At 38.6% G+C, this 23,584-nt stretch overlaps 1 long non-coding RNA gene across 1 annotated transcript in view; it reads right to left on the minus strand.

Moving 5' to 3' along the window:
• Positions 1–12,080: 12,080 nt before the first annotated feature.
• The window catches only part of LOC138760158 (uncharacterized), a 140,390-nt gene continuing 128,886 nt past the window's right edge, over positions 12,081–23,584 (minus strand). The window contains exons 2-3 of the long non-coding RNA XR_011355472.1: positions 16,534–16,585; positions 12,081–12,245 (exon numbers count right to left, since the gene is read on the minus strand). This is a non-coding gene — a long non-coding RNA (uncharacterized lncRNA). The remainder of the gene's footprint in view (positions 12,246–16,533; positions 16,586–23,584) is intronic.

Genomic DNA, 23,584 nt, shown 5'->3' on the forward strand with positions numbered 1-23,584 from the left:
CAAGCAAAATATTTCAGTAACAATTGGGTCTAGAGTAGTGATTTTCAACCTTCCCTTCCCACTCACAGACCACCTTAAGCAATCCCTTACTAATCATGGAGCAACTATAGCATAGGGATTACTTAAAGTGGTATGTGAGGGGGGCAAGAAAAAAAGGTTGAGAACTACTGGACTAAACTAAACCCCTCCCTCTAATCAAGGACACCTTTTTGGAGAAGAAAAAGGAATCAGTAGTGATGTGGAATCACTGATGACTTCTGGCGAACAAAGAATTATCAGAACGTATAATACTTATTGACTCTTCCAATTATTAAAAAAAATTTTCAAGAATGGTCCCCATAACTTTCCATCTTTATTACATCTGAAATTCCAGAGTTGTAACATTTATACCTATTCAAGTCCAGAGATGGGCAATAGTATTACTCAGAGACATATTGTTGAGGTTTTTGGATTGTTTCACAAAAGTGAACATTTATCTGGGTTTGTTTTTTTTAATGTGCTTTATGCTGCAGAACAGAGCAGTAGATTATATGATAAAATTGGATGGGAGGATGAGATTAGAAAAAGGGAGGGAAGAAAAAAAAACTGTTTTGCTCTCTACAACAACATTTACAAATGTGCTGATGATGCCACAGTAATGGGTATATGTGCTGATGATGCCATTCAGAGCCAGCTCTTCAGCGCTTGACGTCCTGCTTTGCGGAAACTGCCAAAATGTTTGGCCTGGAAGTCAGCCTGAAGAAAACTGAGGTCCTCCATCAGCCAGCTCCCCACCATGATTACCAGCCCCCCCACATCTCCATCGGGCACACAAAACTCAAAACGGTCAACCAGTTTACCTATCTCGGCTGCACCATTTCATCAGATGCAAGGATCGACAATGAGATAGACAACAGACTCGCCAAGGCAAATAGCGCCTTTGGAAGACTACACAAAAGAGTCTGGAAAAACAACCAACTGAAAAACCTCACAAAGATAAGCGTATACAGAGCCGTTGTCATACCCACACTCCTGTTCGGCTCCGAATCATGGGTCCTCTACCGGCACCACCTACGGCTCCTAGAACGCTTCCACCAGCGTTGTCTCCGCTCCATCCTCAACATCCATTGGAGCGCTTACACCCCTAACGTCGAAGTACTCGAGATGGCAGAGGTCGACAGCATCGAGTCCACGCTGCTGAAGATCCAGCTGCGCTGGATGGGTCACGTCTCCAGAATGGAGGACCATCGCCTTCCCAAGATCGTGTTATATGGCGAGCTCTCCACTGGCCACCGTGACAGAAGTGCACCAAAGAAAAGGTACAAGGACTGCCTAAAGAAATCTCTTGGTGCCTGCCACATTGACCACCGCCAGTGGGCTGATAACGCCTCAAACCGTGCATCTTGGCGCCTCACAGTTTGGCGGGCAGCAACCTCCTTTGAAGAAGACCGCAGAGCCCACCTCACTGACAAAAGGCAAAGGAGGAAAAACCCAACACCCAACCCCAACCAACCAATTTTCCCCTGAACCGCTGCAATCGTGTCTGCCTGTCCCGCATCGGACTTGTCAGCCACAAATGAGCCTGCAGCTGACGGGGACTTTTTACCCCCTCCATAAATCTTCGTCCGCGAAGCCAAGCCAAAGAAGAATGGGTATAAAAAAGGGTGAAGTGTTAACATACAGAGGGAAATTGAAGACTACGCCAAATAGAGTACTAACAACAAGCTTGGACTCAGTGTCATCAAAACTAAGGAGCTGCTTGTAGACTTTAGGAAGGGAAAACCAGAGGTGTACAATGCAGTGATCATTTGGGGGAAATCAGAGGTGGACCGGGTGAGCAAATTTAAATTCCTGGGTGTCACCATCTTGGAGGATCTTTCCTGGACCCATTGTGATGAAAGTATGTCAGCGTTCATTTCCTCAGAAGTTTGAGGTGGTCAGTTACGACATCAGAAACCTTGTCAAAATTCAACAAATGTGCATTGGAAAGTGTGCTGACCATCTATATCATGGCCTGGTATAGCAGTGGCAATTATCAAGGATTCACACCACCCTGGGCATGCTCTAGTTTTGCTGCTGCCATCAACAAAAAGATATGGGTGCAACAAGACTCATACCACCAGGTTCAGGAACAGTTGTTAGCCCTCCAACATTACACTTCTTAACAACAGTCTAATCAGAGACTCATTTAAGACTCTTACTTTGGACATTTAAAAAAATTTAGACATAAAGCACAGTAACAGGCACTTTCGACCCAGGAGTCCATGCTGCCCAATTACACAGAATTGATCTACACCCTAGTACATTTTGAATGGTGGGACGAAACTGGAGCACACAGAGAAAATCCACGACGACATGTGGAAACGTACCAGTTATGAATGAAAGAACAGATTCAATGTATCTCAAAAGCAAGGACTTCAAACACAATCTGGCAGTAAATGCTTTTATTTACAGAAGACATGCGTGGGAAGATCACAATAGGGATAAGGTGTCAAGCAGGGTGGTCCCTTGAAGATGGCAAAGAGAAAGAAGTAAGGGCATATGGAGCCCTTTATAATGCTGGAGGGTCCAGCCCAAGTAATCTACAGGTTTATATGGCTCATTGCCAGCAAGGTCTAATTAATTACAATGGTCAATGGCCCAAGTACAAAGGTAATAAAGGGGCCAATGGTCAGGTGTGCATCAATGGGGGGCAGGGCCAAACCTTGATTGGCAGGTGGTGGTCTTCCAACCAGATAATGAGCAGTGCTGTCACATGACAGCTACAACCTTCCACAATACAGTACCTTACAGTCAGCTCTGGATTTGATTCCTGCAACAGCATTGTACTAAATCAAATTTCAGATTTATTGTCAAGAGTACATACATGACATTACATACAACCCAAAGATTCCTTTTTTATCTGCCTGCGAATGCCCACAGAATTACCACTAATTGGTAGTGAAAAAGTGTACACAGCTAAACATGTAAACAGATAAAATAATTGTTAACAGGTAACAAATGTAAACAAACTGTAATACAGAGAGAATAAAAGAAAAATCAATAGAGTGCACAAGTAGGAGTCCTTAAATGAGTCTCTGATTGAGTTTGTCATTGAGGAGTTAGATGGTGGAGGGGTAGTGTCTGTTCTTGAACCTGGTGGTGCGAGTCTTGTGGCACCTATACCTCTTTCCTGATGCCAGCAGTGAAAATAGTGCACGTGCTGGGTGGTGAGGGTCTTTGATGATGGCTGCTGCCCTCCAACAGCAGCTTTCCCTGCAAGTGTACTCAATGGCGGGGAGGGTTTGCCTGTAATGTCCTGCCTGGGCTGTGTCCACTACCTTTTCCAGCGCTTTATGCTCAGAGGTATTGGTGTCCCTTTACCAGACCATCATGCAGCTGGTCAGCAGACCTTCCACCACACATCTGTAAAAACTTGCCTGGGTTTCTGATATCCTTGAAGAAGTGGAGGTACTGACGTGATTTCTTCATGATGCCATTGGTATGTTGGGTCCAGGAAAGATCCTCCAAGATAGTGACTCCCAGGAACCTAAATGTGCTCATCCCCTCCACTTCTGATCTTCCAATGATCACCAGATTGTAAACCTCTGGCTTTCCTTTCCTGAAGTCAACAATCAGGTCCTTCGATTTGATGACATTGAAGGGGAGGTTGTTGTTGGTGCACCATTCAGCCAAACTTAATCTCCATCCTGCATGGTGATTCATCCCTTTCCTTTTTACAACTCACTTTCGTCAGCAAATTTGTAGATAGTGTTATTGTTGTACCGAGTTACACAGTCAGGTATAAAATACCTTACAGTTAGCACCGGATTTGAACCCCAGTTGCTGGCTGTGCAACAGCATTGTGCCAATTGCTACACTAACCCTGCTGCCCCATTATTACTGAATATTTATATTTTTGTGTATTGTTCAATTTGTCTACATTCCTTTCTTTGTTTATATTTCTCTTTTGTATAGGTTTTTTTCTTCTCGTGTATAGTTTAAAATTGTCAAAGAGTAGAAATTTGGCCTGGCCCACAGGAAGAAGAATCTCAGGGTTGTATGTCATGTGATGCATGCACTTTGACAATAAAATTTGAACATAAAAGATACACTATAGAGTTATACACTGACAAACTACTCCTGTCTCTTAGTGGGATATATTGAACATTCTTGTTCCAATCTTTCTAGGGTCTAATTTCAGGTGACAACTGTATTCAAGAATTGAAGTCCTGCAGAAGTTGGAAATGTTGTTACTTTATCTTCCAATTTGCATTCTCACGTTTCATCTCTGGCAAGTGTTCATTTTAAGCCCACAGACTCACATCCATCTTTACTCCATTTGCTGGTCTTTCTGCGTAGGTACTTCTGAAATATTTTCCTTCTTCCTGAATCCTGGCTTCTTTTCTACCATAATGGACAGAGACTTTGAAAACATTGCATTTCTTTCCTCATCTTTTCTCTCTGCCAGAGTTCCCCAGACCTCACTTTGCACCTCATTTGGATTCTTATTCAGATTGTTCATCCTTCTCAATTTCTACCAGCTCCAACAAGATTCTCTATTTTTCAATTTTTTTTATTAAAAATATTGTAGTTAAAAATGCATGAGGAGAATAGGACATCATCAAAAAGGGGAGAAAAAAATTACTATATGACATCATATAACACATTGCATCACACCACAATTATCGAAGAGGTTCTCATTTCTCAAACTGAAATCTTAAAAAAAAATATACAAAGACCCACCTAATCGAAGAAGAAGAAAAAACTGAGTAGCCTATCTTGAAAATTTATTAATAAAATATAATTGCCTAGTCTTCACCAATAAAGAGAAGAAAAAATTAAATATAGTCCAGAAGGGGAAAATATTTATACTAACCAAGTCATGGGGAAATAATTTATAAAAAAGTCAACAAGTCTCTTCAAATTTAACAAAAGTATCATTCCTAATTTTCTCTAAACTTAAACATGACATAACTTGAGAGAACCATTGAGTCAAACAAAGTGGATTTAAATAAGATAGCACTTCTAGCCAACAGTGTAGAAAAGGCTGCATCCAATATATGGAAGTGGGAACTTGTCCCATTTCTGGAACTACAATTCCAAAAAGGGCAGCCAAAGGGTTAGGCTGAGAAAGCCTTAAAAATATCTATCCAATACTTCAACATAGGGCAAGACCAAAACATACATGTTAGAGAAGTCACTTCTGATTTACATCTATCACAAATATGACTAACATTACAAAAATTATGGGCCAATTTATCTTTCGACATGAGCGCGATGTACCATTTTAAACTGAATCAAAGAATGACGAACACATATTGGAGCAATTAACCAAAAATCTTCTCCCAATGTTCCTCTGGAATATGTAACTGAATTTCCTCCTCTTAGGCCCTTTTAATTTTGTCACTCCAACAAGATTCCACCAACAATCCTCTCTTCTTTCAGTATTTTAATGGGATTGCTACCTTTGCCAACCCCATCAACTTTCCTTTCTCTACATCCCTCCCACTCTGATGCAAACACAAGAGAGGGAACAACTTGTCTTTTCAACACTTCCCTTCCCACCATCCAGGGACCCAAAGAATCTTTCCAATTGAAGCAGCAATTCATTTACCCTTCTTCCAATCTAATACATTGCTTTCACATGTTCACAATGTGGTTTCATGAAGAAATCAAATTGAAACATACAGGCACTTTGCAGAGCACCTGCATTCAGTGAACAGGAATGCCTCTGAGTTTCAAGCTGCTTGCCACTTAACTCTTTATTCAATATGACTTGTCTGTGGTCTCTTGCACAGTTAATACAAGGCTCAATACAAGCTTGAGGAACCAGAACTGACTTGCTATCCGGGCACATTGCAGCCTTATGAACTCACTAGCATTTTTTCCATCTTTAGGTTATGTGCTCTTTCTCTTTGTATCACAACTTCCCATTTCTACTGTGAGTCATCCATCTGGGATTTCAGCATTTTCCTCTAGTATGGACTGATCTGCAGGGCATGAAAACAGCCTTATTATTAACTCATAACAGAAATACCCACCCATTGGCCTGATCTCATATTATCACATATATTCCTTTTGTCCTATCTACTTCTTCCATAACCATCTCTGTCTGACCTGCTAAGTGGAATATTTAGGTCTCCTATTTCCCAAACCTCCCATTCAATTCTAAGCTAAGGCCTCCATTACTTACTTAAAGATTCAATTTACCCAATATTAGTACAGGAACACATCTTTGTAGAAATAATCAGCATTTCCAAATTCTCAACATAACCAAAGTTTACTAGGACTCTTAATCTTTATCCTTTGCCTCACTTACTCACCCTTTACCTCTCAGAAAACTTTCTGTTAAGCAAAAATTATATCAGTAATTGAAAATTCTAACTGCCATTTTCTTTAAACATACATTTGAAAAACAAACCAACAAAATCATGAAGACAGATAGTCATCTATCTCCATTAAGAAGTCCTACCAGAGCAGCCTGGATTATAGTGCATGCAGCACCTGCTCAGTTAGAAGCAGTCTTCGAGTTGCAAGAACAACTGTAGTTTGTGATTCCCTTCAGCTGCCAGGAAGAAAGCTTTTGGAAGAGAATCAACCATAAGCCCAGAGATTTGACATGCTTCTGAATAAAAATACAAATGAGTGAACTCTGAGTTAATTCTTTAAGTGAATCTAATTAGGATCTTGTTTATTATGTAGAATGTGTTTCTGACCAATTAAGTGCTTCATTAAATTAAACAATTCCATAGAATAGCTGCAGAGATTGCTGAATACTAGTTTGCCAAACAATGTGGAAATCATTTTAAAATGAGATGATTGGCATTTTCCCTATACCAGTGTATTTTTGTTAGAATATTATCTCTTTTTTTCATATTACATATATTCTTAACTCTGATGCAAGAAGTCTTTTAAAGACTGCAGAAAATCTTGAAAAAATATCACTTTTAATTTTTAAAGTACTTTCCCAGATGTCTCGTTAAAGACATCATATGTTAATGTATATTAGTTTGCACTAAATGGCCTGCAGTTTCCACATTATATTGGTACCCTCATTTCATCTCTCTGATTTCTTCATCAGCTGCTTCACTGATGTGTATTACAGGAACGGCCTGCAAACATTCTAGAGCGGCTCCATTGACTTTAATAGGAGCAGTTGCTTCCAAACCTCTGACCTTTACTGGCTGAGTATTGATTTTAGTGGGGTTATGTGGCTCCTGATCAGCTCTCATGTTGGTCAGACGGACTGTCCCTGAAACAAATATCATTGCTGAAGAGTGAATAGGAAATACAAAATGTGGGTTTCCAATTTTTTTTTCAAATTACGGACAATTAACATGAAGAAATTCATGTTTATCTGAGTGCAGGTTAAGTAACAGCTGCAGAATATATACAGAGGAGAAACAACTTCCTTTTCCTTGTAATTAATTCAGGAACATTTTTGTCATTAGGTAAATTTAAGCTGAGAAAGCTCAAAAAACACTCACTCACACATATTCACCACTATCAAGATTAGAGGAAAAAAAACAAATAATGGCAGATTGACCTTTTATGCTTTTCACAATCACTGCTCTGATTGATAACTGGAGAACCATGTGACCTGATATATATGTGCTTTGAAGAGGGGAATATACAAAAATAAACCCATTGCTGGAATGATTTTTCATCACTGAATTTTATTACAATATTAAATTCTCAAAGACAGTTTATATTAGTAAATCTGTAATGTCAAGATAGCATTGATACAACGATAGCATTGTATTCGATTGATGCACAGTAAGAAAAATCTGTTGTTCCTATTGTTCACAGATGCTTGAAGGGTGGTTGTTTATGCTTGCAGACAGATCAACTGCCAAATAAAACTGTTCAGTCAATTTTCATCACATCTGAGCTAGCTCAGGAATGCCGAACATAACTGCACCATCTAAAGATTCTTCTATGTTGCTGTTTGTATAAGCATAAAGCTATCTAAAGAACATTCTTTATGGAGAGTAATAACTCTGAACCAAATAGCAGTGTCTGATGCATCAAAGCCACCACATGGCACTGGTAGTTCTTAAAGGTACATTTACACTTAAATTATGTGAATGGTCATCTCCATTGAGACTTGGAAGAATGTTATATTTAAGAAGTACCAGTATATTTCTACAGGATTATAACCAATATTATTTCCTGTTTTCCCTAAAAAAATTAGATTTAACTTCCATGACAAAATACTTGTGTTAAGTTATAAATTGCATTATAAAGTTATTTGTGTTACATTATAAATTGCATTATAAAGTTATAAATTGTTATAGCATTTTCTTAGCTCAATGAGCAGGGATTGCATTGAATTAGAGAACAGGGAAAAAAATTCCTGACTGATTTTTTTAAGTGTCTGATCAGGGCACATACATTGAAAAATTTTGTGTCAAGTACTCCATGTAGCAAACTCCATAACCTAACCACTCTTTAAGGATGTGTTTTCCCTGAACTCCTCACTGATTTATTGATGAATTTTTATATTGGTAACTTTTTATTGTGGAATTCCAACCAATGGAAATATCTTCTCTATGTCCACTTAATCAAATCCCTTTATAATTTTAAAGATCTTTATTAAGTTGCCCCTCAGTCTTTAGGAGTGGTCAATTTTCCTTCGTAGTGTGGCCTCTGTGATACAATATTCACTTTTTTCACTTTTTCCAATGATTCTGTATATTTTTGATGGAGTTTTGTACTTTTAACCCCAAGTGTGAACTAAGACTGATTCTACAGAAGTTTAACTGGATTTCTCTGCTTTATAATTCCATTTTTCTTGTAAAGAATCCCAATACTTTGTCTACATTGTTCAGTCATGGCTAATCTGCTAACTCTATGACATATGAATTTGAAACCCAAAATGTTTCTCCTACTGAAGTGGGGCTCCATATTGTAATGGTTGAAATCTTCCTCTCTGCCAATTTAGCACAGGTTCACTTCTTCCGATGGATCCTTCCTCAGTTTTTATTTATTTATTTGTGATTTTTTTTTTCGGGGAGATGTTCATTGGCAGTGCGAGCAATGATTTTCTGTCCCTTCTGCCCTTCAGGAAGTCATGAAACTTTACTGAAAGGTGGCTGTGATGTGCTGCAGTGGTTGTATCACCACAGTGGATCCAAGACCAGATTGAAAAATGTGTTGAAATGATGACACATCTTTTTTTTTTGACAGTTGAGTGAATTGTTTGGTTCATTGAGGATCTATTGGTAAAGCCATGTAGAGATGAATTTCTATGGGCTGCAAAGTTTGAGGATGATTCTCCGTAGTCCCTCTCAACTGATGGAATCAAAAGCTTTTGTGAGATAATTTTGTTGCGATTGATGCTATTTGCTGAATAATGTCTCAGTGTTGATATGTGATGAATATTCTGGCTGCTACATTTCCGGATGAACAGAATCTACACTACAAATCAATAGACAGTTTTTTGGCCACTGGGAGGAGGTTGTTGACTGGAACCTTGATGACAACAGGGAGAAAGTCATTAGATTTGTCTCTGTTCTTTAAGATATCGTATTTTTGGAATCTCCTAATATGTCATCTTTTTTCCCACACTCGGACATAAGTCTGTGGATTTATATCTTAAGTTCCTCTCCACAAAGTTTCAGATTATCACCAGAGATACAATCTACTTCTGTGACTATTTTGTTTCTCAGTTGGCGTGTGATCTTTTTGGCTTCTTGCCAGCCAGGTGTGGCTGTGAAACTCAAATAGGTGGAGTCTTGGACACTAATATCAAGCACAAAGCCACAGCTGAGAAGTTCTTGGAAGCAGTTTTTAGCAGGTGCTAACTGCTGCCCTGCTCTTGTGATAGGTTCAACTCTATTCCAAGAGCAGAGTGAGGTGAGGTCTTGGCTGTAGATGTGTGGTGTGCTGTTAGCCAGAATCAGACACACACAAGGTAAAGACTGAACAACAGGCTTTAATGCACACAAACCTCCACAGAGCCAGACTGGCTGTGGCTGCAGCAACTCAGTGTGAGGCCTCGGGAGGCCAGCGCAGGCTTATATCCCGGAGGATGATTGATACCCGACTGGGTGGGGCTTGATCCATTCAGGCCAACTGATTGGCAGCCGGCCAGGTGTTATACTGTCCCCTTACACTCCTGCAGGTACAAAGGTTGCCCCCTGCAGTAGGCTGGTGGTGTACCACCACAAGATGGCCTTGACTGTACTCATGAATTAGCACATCAAGGTATTACTGGGTCTCCTGCATTCTTTCCAAGCATAATTTTTTTTTAGGTAATTGACCTTTGCCACCAAGTAACCATGGAGCTTGTTATTCTCCCCTGAATCCTGCTGGAGATTCTAATCAAATAATGCCTGATGCTTGAGGTTGATAAAATTTGGATTTCTTGTTCATTCCCCTCAAACCATTTCTATTGCTTTCTGGTAGTTTTGTTTGCCCCCAGTTGCTCAAAATGGCAGACTTTAAAGCCATCCACACACTGTAGGTGCACTATGATTTCTGCAGGAAATGACTGAAGAGCCATCTTTGTTGGGCGTTCAAGAACTTCAACAATGATTTTCTTGAGTCGTTTTCCAGTTGTCACTATTATTTTAGGAACCAGTGTAATGAAGGTAACAGATTGAATTGGGCGTTGGTCAGTCCTAGAATCATCACCACTAGTCATGTCCCTGGTAATAAGAACAGTGAAATAAGAGCATGAGCAGGCTAGCTGGCTCTTTGATCCTGTTCTGCCATTTTGATATTTTTTACCATTTTCAATTTGAATGAGTAGAATAAATAAGTAGTCCTCCAGGATAAATAATTCCGAAGGGTCACCACTCCCTAAGTTTAGACATCTCTCCTCATCTCAGCACAAAACTGTCCATTCCCCATTCTCAAATGGTACTCCTGGCCCACTGGTCTACATTCCTCAATTAGGGAAGATATGTCCTCCCTGTATCTAGTGTGTCAAGTCTTCTAAGAATTTTTCAGTTTGCAATGAGGTCTTGTCTCATTCTATTAAACTATAGAAAATACGGTCCCATATACTCAATTTCTACTCACACAGCTTACCTAATGAATCTTCATTGCACACTGTAGCAAGTACTGTATATCCTTTCTTAGGAGGCTGAAACAATGCAAGCTACGAAGCCATGCAAAATTGCTTACTCCTGTAATTAAAACCATTCATTATAAATGGTATATTATATTTGCCCTCCTAAACACCTGCTGCACCTACAAGTTGGCCCTCAGTGAATTAAGTACAAACACACCAAGGTCACTTTGACCATAAACAATGCTAATTCTCTCACCATTTAGCAAATACCCGTCTTTTCTGTTGTGTGCACCAGAGCACATAATATCACACGTTTCCACAGTATGTTCTACTGCCATGTTCTTGCCCAGAACTCATCCATATGCAAACCTCCTTGCAGTCTCTCATTTGGGCAATGACATAATGTTATGGGAGCCAAAGCCTTCATTGAAGCATCACCATGAAATCTTGTTCTTGTCTCACTGATGAAACAGGGTGCAAGTTATAACAAAATCATGCTCCAAACATCTCATTATGAGGAGGAGTCTACTGGAGTATGTTTGTACTTTCCCTCCTTGTCCATCACTTAGTGCCAGATGATTGCTCCTTGTCCTATTCCACCATGAAAGTTGCCTGGTGGACTATTTTGTCTTCCTCTGGAATGTGCCAGGGTTTTTATTTAAGTATCTTGTCTGGTTCTGGCAAGTCTGCTGTTTCCATGATCGAGTGAGTTGGAGGGTCGGGAACAAATCCTTCAGTATATTGAGTCTGTACTAACCATCAATAACCATTTATATTAATCCTATTTTATTTCCATCATGTCCCCTGAGATTCTACTTCTCACCTGTTATGGCAAATTCTATGAGATTATAGATCAACTCCTCTTTGATGATGTCTGTTGAGGGATGAACTCTCTATTGTTTCTGCACATGTTGAGGAGGCCCCAGCTCCTGAAATAGACTAAGTGCTCATTGAACATGTCATGGACTTGAGCAGCCTTTTCTCAAGCTGTAATGTTGGTGACTGAGAACAAAAAGCACACAATTTTGAATCACATCCACTTCACCAGGCATTTAATAGATGCTGAGTTGGTCATGGAATTGGATTTTAACTTTCCCATTGACAGTGTCAGTGATCAGGCTCGGCCAGGCATTTTTTCAATCTCACCCTTCTCTTTTTGTGTCAGTGTGGTGCATTGTCTGAAGTATTTTCTGCTTTGCAGGCAGTGACTGAATGCAGGCAGTTTTCAGCTACCAGTCACATTCGATAAGGTTGGTCCATAAATCTGAAGTAAGTAAAAAAAAACGAAGTAAGGTGTCACACTTACTGGTAGAAGAGGAGAGGAGCTGCCCAGAAAACCAGCACTTAAAGTCGTCAAGGCAGAATAACAGATATTTGTGGTCAGGATTCCTGCTGGATGGCCCACTGAAAACATCCGGCTGAATTTGATGATTTCCTATCCAAGTGGAATTATTGGGCCACAATGGGGTTCTATTCTCTATTCTTTTTCTTCTTTTCTTTTGGCTTGGCTTCGCGGACGAAGATTTATGGAGGGGGTAAAAAGTCCACGTCAGCTGCAGGCTCGTTTGTGGCTGACAAGTCCGATGCGGGACAGGCAGACACGATTGCAGCGGTTGCAAGGGAAAATTGGTTGGTTGGGGTTGGGTGTTGGGTTTTTCCTCCTTTGCCTTTTGTCAGTGAGGTGGGCTCTGCGGTCTTCTTCAAAGGAGGTTGCTGCCCGCCAAACTGTGAGGCGCCAAGATGCACGGTTTGAGGCGTTATCAGCCCACTGGCGGTGGTCAATGTGGCAGGCACCAAGAGATTTCTTTAGGCAGTCCTTGTACCTTTTCTTTGGTGCACCTCTGTCACGGTGGCCAGTGGAGAGCTCGCCATATATTCTCTATACTCCTCAGACAAACCATCGGTGTACTTTTGAAGTCGTGACCTTAGAATGGCTCAAGCCTCACACTGGTACAAATTGGTGGGTGAGGCAGGAGATAAGATGAACTTCAACTGGTTTAAGCTACTGTTTAAAATTGCAATTTAAATTTAAAAAATGGAGCCATAGGAATGTTGCAGTCCTCCTTTCAGCAAGTGCCATTCATTACTAATGTGGTTGATAATTGAAGGATCTTGGTATTTGGTGGTTGAGAGGAGTTTAAATTTCACATCCCTTTTTTCATGTTCGTCTATGACCTCCATCCTCCCTAGCTGTGAAGTTCTTCCATTTCACAGAAATTCAAGATTCAAGTATTTGCCCCCCAACCCCCATCACCTCAATATTTTGTTCCTTGCATATCCCTGAATGCAATTGCTGCACCATAAAAGATTGTGCTCTCCGCAGTCTTCCCCCAAGATCTGGAATTCCTTCCCTGAATCACTCTGCAGTCTCTCCTTCATTAATATGCTCCTTTAAAAACAACGCTTGGACTGTGCTTTTGTTTAGTTACCGTTATACCAGGTTTTGGTTAGTTAGCTCTTGTGAAAGGCGTTGTGATGCTTTACATTGTTCAAAGGACTTTGCCAGTGAAAGTTGCTTCTGTTATAACTTTTATAACTTTGAGGACCACATTATGTGCTTTATTTAAGTCTTCTTTTAAATTTAAATTTATATATATCTATATATATATATATCTATATATATATATATAGATATATATACATATGTACAGCCCACGAGCCAATTCGGCCCATTTCAAAAGGACATGGTATACGCACACAGTGTCTTTAAAAAAAAAAAAAATTTTTAATATAAGATTTAAACAATATTGCAAAAACAACAAATGCAAGTACACTGTGTGTGATGTCCTCCTTTTGGAATGGTCTTCCTACCAATTACATTCAATTGACTCACATCCCCGGTACGTTTTTATTTCTGAGTATTGAAGCCTGACCTATGAAAATCAGCAAATATGTTGCTGGGAATCAGAAACTGTCAGTTTTTGAATTAAAAGAAGAACAACAAAAATTGATTTACAAACTAATTTTCGTCTGACAAATTAAACTTAAGTTCAATTGTTTATTTTTCAGGCGATATGTTTAATGAGTTACGTTTTTTTTGTCAAATTGATAACATTGCACCAAAAGCATGAAGCTATTTTCAGATGTAATTATTTCCCTTCCAAAAAAAACCTGTTCTATTTTCCAGTCATGGACACCCTGAACTTTTCGAGTGATCATAGCTTTAGTTTGTTTCTAAGGTTTTGTTTCATTCATCACATGTGACTGCTTTAAAGACCACAAGCAGTAAGTTACAGTGATGGAGCATGACAGTCAGAATAGCACACACTATTAGGTAGGCCCCAAGTCTATTACAGTGGTATGTTTGACAACACAGAAACGAGGGATCCAAGGCTGTGGGGTCAAAGGCAGCAAAACAATACATTAATCTGTTTTGGTTTTAAACACAAGCATGTCTGCCAGCAAATATTGAAAACACATTTGTATAGTTTAATTTTCAGGTTTAAAAAATCTCCTTATTCTTGATTAATGATAAAATTTATCACACAAGGAAAGGTTTTGTTTGAGAACCAAAATTATGAAAATATTCTTCAGATTAAAACTGGATTCCTTTGTTCATAGTTTACTGATTAGTTTTAAATCAAATTAATATTGTCAAAATTAATTTGCCAATTATCACTGAATGCTGAAGCTGATTTGGAATCTAAACAACAAAGCAGTAAACAGCAATATGTAAATGACAAATTAAAATGATTGAACAGGAACTATTTCAGATTTTTAAAAATGGTTAGAAAGGTCTACTGCAATTTGAGTTATAACTAAATATAGCAATATGGTTGTTGAAACTAGATTTAAGAAGAGTTGGAAAATGAAACGGAAAATAAAGCAAACATTTTATGTACTGGTCATTTCACAGAATAATGATGTGGACATGTTTTGAAATAGATCTCTGAGGTGTTACGAAAGCACAGGACTCATTCAGGTATAATTCATAGGTTGTGCAGTCTGCAGAGATCAGTTGAAACCATATCAAAATGTTATAATTTACTGCTGTGTTATTGGGGAGTAGATCTACTCCAGAAATCTGCCTGGTGATTGCTATTGAAAATGCATTGTGTTGATGTTCAGTAATCAGATTCCGACACACTGCACTTCTAGATGAAAATTTTGTTGTTGCATGCCCCCTTGTCCAAAATTCACAATAACCTTGCATGCCTTTAAGACTAATGAAAGCAGAGAAATTAAAAAATGAAAGTAAATGAATGAAATATTCTAACTGTATTAAAATATCCCACTGCAAATTCTACCATTTCATCGGATGCAAGGATCGACAATGAGATAGACAACAGACTCGCCAAGGCAATTAGAGCCTTTGGAAGACTACACAAAAGAGTCTGGAAAAATAACCAACTGAAAAACCTCACAAAGATTAGCGTATACAGAGCCATTGTTCGGCTCTGAATCATGGGTCCTTTACCGGCATCACCTACGGCTTCTAGAACGTTGTCTCCGCTCCATCCTCATTCATTGGAGCGACTTCATCTCCAACATCAAAGTACTCGAGATGGCAGAGGCCGACAGCATCGAATCCACGCTGCAGAAGATCAAACTGCACTGGCTAGGTCACGTCTCCAGAATGGAGGACCATCGCCTTCCCAAGATCGTGTTATATGGCGATCTCTCCACTGGCCACTGAGACAGAGGTGCACCAAAGAAGAGGTACAAGGACTGCCTAAAGAAAGCTCTTGGTGCCTGCCATATTGACCATCGCCAGTGGGCTGATATCGCCTCAAACCGTGCATCTTGGCGCCTCACAGTTCAGCGGGCAGCAACCTCCTTTGAAGAAGACCGCAGAGCCCACCTCACTGTCAAAAGACAAAGGAGGAAAAACCCAACACCCAACCCCAACCAACCAATTTTCCCTTGCAACCGCTGCAACCGTGTCTGCCTGTCCCGCGTCGGACTTGTCAGCCACAAACGAGCCTGCAGCTGACGTGGACTTTACCCCTCCATAAATCTTCGTCCGCGAAGCCAAGCCAAAGAAAAGAAACATTTAATAAAGTTTCAATATTGGAAAGAATGGAGATACTTCCATTCAGTCGGGGTGACATCGCTGGCTAAGGTGGTTTGACAGCTCTGGCCATTTCAAGATTGTGTACTCATTAAACATGGTAAACTGATGGGAGATGATCCTCTTACAGTAAAAAAATCATTTCTATGTTGCTCTTTCAATGGATGCTTATAAGCAGCAAGTTTGTCACAGAATCTACTAGCAGATACCATGGGAATGATTGCCCTGACTTGATATTATTATGTTCCACAGATCACTATACTCCATATAGTGTCCAGAGATTAATATGTATTGCTTTTAAATTATATTATTATAGTTGATTCCATTATTAGCGAGGAACTATTTGGAGACATGAGAGCTCATGGCACTGCATATTTGTTTCATGTAGCAGTCTATAATAAGTGAAACTGGCTTTAGATTAGTTGTAATTAATTCAAGAGACAACAGCGCTCAAACAACATTTTACCGCCAGGTTTCTTTGCAAATACTTCAATATGCAAATTTCATAAAACATAGTCATTATTATAACAGAAGCACATACCAGTTAAACCATGAAATTGAACTAGGAGCTTTTCAAACATCGTTTTATAGATCTATGAAGGAAAGAACAAATTAAAGCTTAATATAATAGCATGATTCTCTCATGACCTTAGCCTCGCCAGCATTCGTAAGAAATGTGATATGGCAACATGAAAGAACAAATACTATCTTTTGAACCGAAATCCACTTTTACAAGCAGTTGCAAAAATAAACTCTTTGTTCTTTTGACTTCTCATGCATGTTCAACATACCTTATATTATTTAAAAAACATTTTGTTTTCATGCCTTCTCAAGATTATAATATATTTTGTCTGATTTAAGAATATATTGACATGTAAAATAAATTCTAGCTGTAAAATCTCTGAAATATTTAAACATCATTACATCATATCATTTGTTACAAAGTCATATCATCGGCTTACTTTTATACATAGTTTGGAGTCTGGCTGGTTTTACTAGAGCTAATTCACAAGGAAGGAATTTCAGGCTGTTAGACTCGTAGGGGTTTTTTTTTGCCATGTCTTCTTTTCCCACCCCAAGAGTCTTTTGTTTTGTGCCAAAAGAATTGCTCCATTCATTATCCCTTCAGATGCCTGGCCTGGAGGCAGAAAGAGTCAGTAGAACAAGAAGAAGCTGAGCTCTACACTAACCCAAGCTATCATTATCTGCACAAGAGATGATGAGTTTGTAATGAAGTTGACGAGGCTTATTCAGACGACCACAGATTGGGGAGAGGATAAAAAAAAGTGTCCTCAATTTTCATGTTGTCTGATGTTGAAGTTAGCTGTCATCTGGCACTAGATTAGTCACACTTTAAGAAAGGTTTGAAAGAAGCAGAACAAAGCTACTGCACTGAGGTACAGTATTTCACTGCTGGGGAAACTGAGCATTACAAATGTGGCTTGTAATCAGAATCAAGAAGGTATTGTGAGAAACTACAGCAACTTTCTCTTGAGATATTTGTATGGCTTTTATATTATTTACTGAAAGCTTCTAGTTAGCTATTTTGTGACAACTTCAACTTTCTAAGAACTAATACCCTGTATTTTGCAACAACAAAGTTGGCTAAACAGTAATATGTTTGTTCATGTAAAAGCCTATTGTCAGAAAGGCAGAATTTCATTGATGTCAAGACTTGGACCAGAAATATAAAAGATTATGGAGGCATGGAATATTTTCCAATCGTTCTCCAGTGCTTTCAAACAGTCTATAAGCCACTGCAAACGTCTTGGATTTGACAGCAGCTTGAATCCAGGCAGACATAAATACAGATACAAAATTAATTATTTGGTTTTGGATGGCCTTGTAAAACTAAGATCAAAACAATATTCTGAAAAGTCTCACATTTTGTTTATAGATATAAATAAATCTAAGAAGGAGCAACATGTTATATTTGATTTAGACAATGACTTTATAAAATTTGCATATTATTGCAATTATATTTTGATTTTACAAAACAGGATGGCCTGTATTTAATGGTCCAATTTGGGGTGGATGTCTCCAAACTTTTATGCCACTCTGAATAAATGTAATGTGACGTAATGAAATCAGGCTCTTCGGTTTCAAAAACAGGCTAATCACAAATGGACTACATATGAAAGAAGTCAGTGTCAAACATTCCTTGGTGAACATTTTTATTTATATTAGTGCTATTTCCATAAACTGCATTCTTTGCACACTGGGGGATGGAATAATTCACTCCGTAGCTCACTAATTCTTTTGGTGGCAGTACTGAAATAACTCAATATCGCTCAAACGTACTATTTGTGGCCTCCGATCTTTCACACACCATCCTTCACTGAATCCAATTGCTCTGTTCCTGCCTGGTTACTGATATTGCTTGGTCTGAGGTAGTGTTTCATTTTGCAAGTCTTTTCAACTGAGGTTCCAGTTGAGTAGCTGAGAGACCTGCTTCACTCACTGGGACTCTCAGTATCCAGCTGTTTGTCCAGGTGATGGGTTGCTGGCCAATGGCCCACTAAGGATAGGGATGGGAGGAGAGAAGCTCTGGTTTAATAAAAATAGGGGTTCGTCTCGTCGCTAGTCTTAGCTGCAGCCTGACTGTGCTGCTCATTTCTTTAGCGAATGGATCAACTTGACTCAGCAGATTTGCAGCTTGAGAGAAGGGCCGCAGAGATGACTTTGTCAAAGACCCACTATACTGATGTTAATTATTGATCAGATGATTAAGGCAGATGAAGAGGTTTTTTTGAAAGTGAAGGTTCTGATTGTGTATCTCCAGCATGCCCCGAAAGGGGCTGAGAAATCAATAATCTCAATCATGGTGTAAAGCGCTTCCCTGTCAGTCAAGCTGAGTGAGGTGATTAGAATTGAGTCGTAAGACAATGAATAACTTCACACAGGCTTCCTCTCCTTCTTCCACACCTCACAAGAAACCTAATTAACTCTCCAGGTTAATTCTTGGAGAAAATAAATGGGGAAAAATAAAGTTTTTTTCACCGCGGAAAATTAGCTTGTTTTATTAACATGATGCACAGCTATATTTTGCTCTTCCAATACCCTGTGAAGCTGTACACCTCGTCATTTAAAACCATTCACAGCAGGACTCTATCACAGTGTGTTTAGAAGACAGAAAGCACTCAGTACCAGAATGTCTGCTGGCAATGCAAACTTCTATTGTTTTAAGTTTCAGTTTTTTGTGTGCTTGAATTTGGAGTTTGTGTTTCCTGCTCTTGTAAAGAAAATGTGAGCTCCCATGTCCCTTTACATAGCTGACACCATCTTTTCTAAAGCAAAGGACTTGTTAGTACTCTAACCAGCAGTGTGAACAGATGTGTCCCTGACAGGCGATGGATGGTCAGGGTCCATCTGGCCAGTGCAGTCTGGACAGACATGATGTATACTTCTTCATCACTGAATGAATGTCATCAATTCACTACTGCATATAACGCCAGTGACACTCCACTAAAGTAGAGCCCCAGGTGTGATAGTGGGGACAGGGATGTTTTTAAGAATGCAGGTCAATCAGAGACCTGTGATTCTACCTTGCCAATTTGTATTGTTAACTTGCTACTATTACAGCTTTTCCCAAACCTAGATCAATTGTTTATGTGATCTTGTAAACAATCCCAGCTCTAAATTCTCCAGAGCATGAATAGAGTGAGTTATCAGTTTTCTCTTAAATGTTAATATTCTTGTCCTCTTCCACATTTTAACTAATGCAGCTGGTGTTTTGGACACGATGCTGTAGGCCACAATTTAATTATTTCTTTATTGATTTTTCATGTTCCTTCGTTTCCATTAATGGAGCCACTGTAGCATTCCTGCTGAGGTCCTTTTTTTGTGTTTGGTCTTTTTCTTCCTCCTCCATTTGTTTTCCTAACCTTCGCCAATGGCACTATTTATGTTGAGGAGATCGCATACTTTTCAAGATGTTTCTCAGCCCCTGCAAGTAGCCCATGGCTTAACCAGAGCAGCAGTAATTCAGGAATCTGCAGTGGAATTTTTTTTAAAACATAATTTTTTGTGGGGGGGGGGGGAGAGAGAAGGGGCACTGGAGAGTGGGGGAAGGGACACAAACAGTTTTTCTTGCATAGACTAACAGGAAGCAAAACCTATTTCAGCATTTCAAGAATTACTGTGAAGGAGTTTCCTCATTAGGAAAGTGGTGATAAATCAATGTAATCGATGTTCAATTAAAAGACAAAGTGAAACAAGAATGATGTTAAAATGTAATTTTTAATGAGTTGAGTTAATTTGTTTGTGTCAGCTTACAATCACCTCAGTGCAACAAAATGCTTTGTACTGTTTATTTCTCTTCACCCCCGCAGTTTCTCCGTTATCCGATCTGTTTTGTGCTGCCAGCCTGTGGATAGTAATTATTTTATAGTATCTGCAATTAGAAGAGAATTAGGCTCTGTAAACAGACCTGCATACTCCCACTAATAACCTTGGCTAATAAATTTGTCTTTGACACATTTTTGTTGATATCAAGGATGAGGCCCTGGCGATTTTCCAGCTCTTCAGCTTTTAAAATGATGAGGCAGGAAGAGGAGCAGAGAGTTGGGAAGCAGTAAGCTAACAATGGAAGCCATAGTTCTATATTTCTGGATCCCAGCAGGTGTCAGACGCCACAGCTTCTTTGCAACCTTCAACACCCCGAGGCTTGTGGTTGCACACAGCAGATTGCTGCTGCCAAACAAGGAAGATGGGGGATGGGATGACGTACCTACATACTAGCAGGAGTACCAGAAAGACACCAACTGTGCTCAAGTGTTTTCTGGTAAATTTCTTATGTTCATTGGTCACTGATTACTTCCAGATTTTAGTTCTGCTCCAGCGGATAGGATTGAAAACAGTTGTCCTGCTTGTGTGTGCAAACATATTCACTGCTTATTATGTGGTGGATAGCCTAAATATAGAATACTAAAACAGCAGTGATCAATGGTGCTTGCAGTCATTGTTTTTTTAATGACTATTTTGGACGTTAAACATGTTGTATGGACTGACTGCTTGGTAACTCTTCTGAGCAGAGCATTATAGAAGCATAAGTTACTTGTTTTATTGTGCACGTTTCATATTTAATATAAAATAGCTTTCTACACCACACACAGTCACGAAGCTTACTTTATTCTTAGAGCTAGATTTTAGAATGTCAATTATCTGAGTTGATAGAGGCACAACTGTGAATAACGTTAGTATTTCTCCTGAAATAAGACAAAACCAACAATCTAATAAATAGCATAGTAATATGCTTCAAGAATTTAATCTTTCAATATTTCAAATAGAGTGTCATTACAAATGTATCATATAGTTTGGAAGAAAGTAGACAGTAAATTTATGGACACAGAGCCATCAATAAATTGGTGATAGACTTAATGCTAGCAGTATTGGCAAATGGAGTTTAAAGAATTCTAGATGATTTATGTGTATAATTTTGTGTTTCTTTTCCTAAATTGTGCTAACATAAACATCATAAGCTATTGAAATATGGTAATCCTCAAGTGGGAATTTTCAGCCTGGATTTTAGATGGCACAAGGACAGAAAGTTCATTTGTAGAGGGAGGAAAATCAATGAGGAGACCTATTTTGCCTTTAGAAATTACTGCAGCATTTTAAGGGCAACCAAACCTCGGCATCCATTAATGAATCAGCGATGACATTACCCAGGAATTTCCTTCAAGCTATTCCTGTGGTAATGCCACGTATTAGAAATGCAAAAATCAAGTTTCCATTGCACACCAGCAATGAACTGACAGTGATTCAAAGGAAATCTTTCATCTTATGAAAACTTGCCACACAAACCGGCCCACTTTAGTAAGGGATGAAGTTCTTGTGATTAAAAACTATTATCCAAACCAAATAATAATTGAATAAATTCATGTTTTCACAATAGATTCGGAATTTGCAATTATGCTTTCATCCAAATCCATTGATTAGGTTGCAGCCAATATCACTTAACAATTATTCATTCAAATCCCATGACATTTTAGTTAACAAATTAGTTTGAATTTATATCACATTAGTTAGTCACTTAGAGAACAGCAAAGCAGTGATCTTTAAAAAAAAACCCCAAACTACTTAATTTTCAAAAACCAGGAATATAATGCAGATGCTGGAAAACCTGAAATAAAAACAGGATATTGGAAACACCTTTCTGGTGAAAGATCATTTACCTGAAATAATAACTCAGTTAGTCTTTCTGCAGATGGTCATTTCCAATACGATTGCAGAGGATTCTTCTTGTCCAGCATATTTGCGTCGATACTAATCCTATTTATTTTCATCCTCACAATAAGTATTATAGCTTTAATATGAAAGACTAAAGCTTGTCTTCTATTTAGTCCATTACCCGAATTGACTGCTCTAGTTATTAAAATCAAGTTGAAGATAATCATTTAGTTGGTTGAAAATTAATATCAGAACAAACGTTATGTTTCTTTTAGTAGAGGTAGTTTGCTACATGGGGCTTGCAGCAACTTCAATGTTTCTGATATGACTTTTTAAAACATGTTTCCACATGTATAATTGAAACTAGATAGAAACTAAGAGGTAGACTTGCAACTGTGCAGACCTTGATTTCTTGTGAAGGGTTTTCGATCTGAAATATTTAAAAAAAATCTTCCTGTTGATGCTCTCTGATTTGCAGAATGCTTCCGACATTTTCTGTTTATATCTCACAGTGCATTTCACAATGTTAAGTCATCGCAAAACCATGACATAAAATATATTCAATGATTTATTGTATCTCTCAATATAGTGCCTGTGGTTTCCAAACAAGTGCATTGAATAATTTTATCTATGGAAACTAAAAGTACATTCTAAAGTTTTTGTAGATAATCAATAAAATAATGTATCTGATTAGCTGGAACTGAGGGAACATTATTCAAACTAATTTGTTAATTTGTTAACTGCATCCCAGTAATTTTAAACTTCTTTCACTGAAAAAGTATTTGTTCTCCTTATGTGTCAAACTTTGACCAAATGTGCTTCTGAAAAGAACTTTGGGTTATCTTAACATGTTTATAAATGCAAGATATAATTGTAGACATTTAACGGTCATGATCACATCAAAGTCAATTATTATGTTTTTTTTAAAGTTGTTTACAGATACTTCTTGTAGCAGCTATGTAGTCTTGTAGAAGATCGCTTGTAGATTTTGTTTTGCTTTCTTTACAAGCTCTCACTTTTCTTAAAATAATAATGACATGAATAAATTTTTTGATTAATCAATATATTTTTCTGAGTTACTCATTTTCTTTATTTGCAAATATCCACATTACTGTAAATAGTGGATAAGGAACATTTATTTATTTGCACTGTAATAATGGGTGTGACAGGGCCAGGTGATCAAGGATATGCACCTGGGAGACCATAAGACATAGGAGCAGAAATAGGCTATTCAACCCATCGAGTGTGCCCCGGCTGTTCAATAGGAGCTGATCCGATTTCCCACTCTGCTCCACTGCCTGGCTTTCTTCATAAAACCTTTGATCAATCTCTGCATTAAATACGTCCAATAACCTGGTAAGAAATTCCACAGATTTACCATCCTCTGGCTGAAGAAATCCTTACGCATTTCTGTTCTAATG

Source organism: Narcine bancroftii, chromosome 4, assembly GCF_036971445.1.
Source record: "Narcine bancroftii isolate sNarBan1 chromosome 4, sNarBan1.hap1, whole genome shotgun sequence".
NCBI lineage: Eukaryota > Metazoa > Chordata > Chondrichthyes > Torpediniformes > Narcinidae > Narcine > Narcine bancroftii.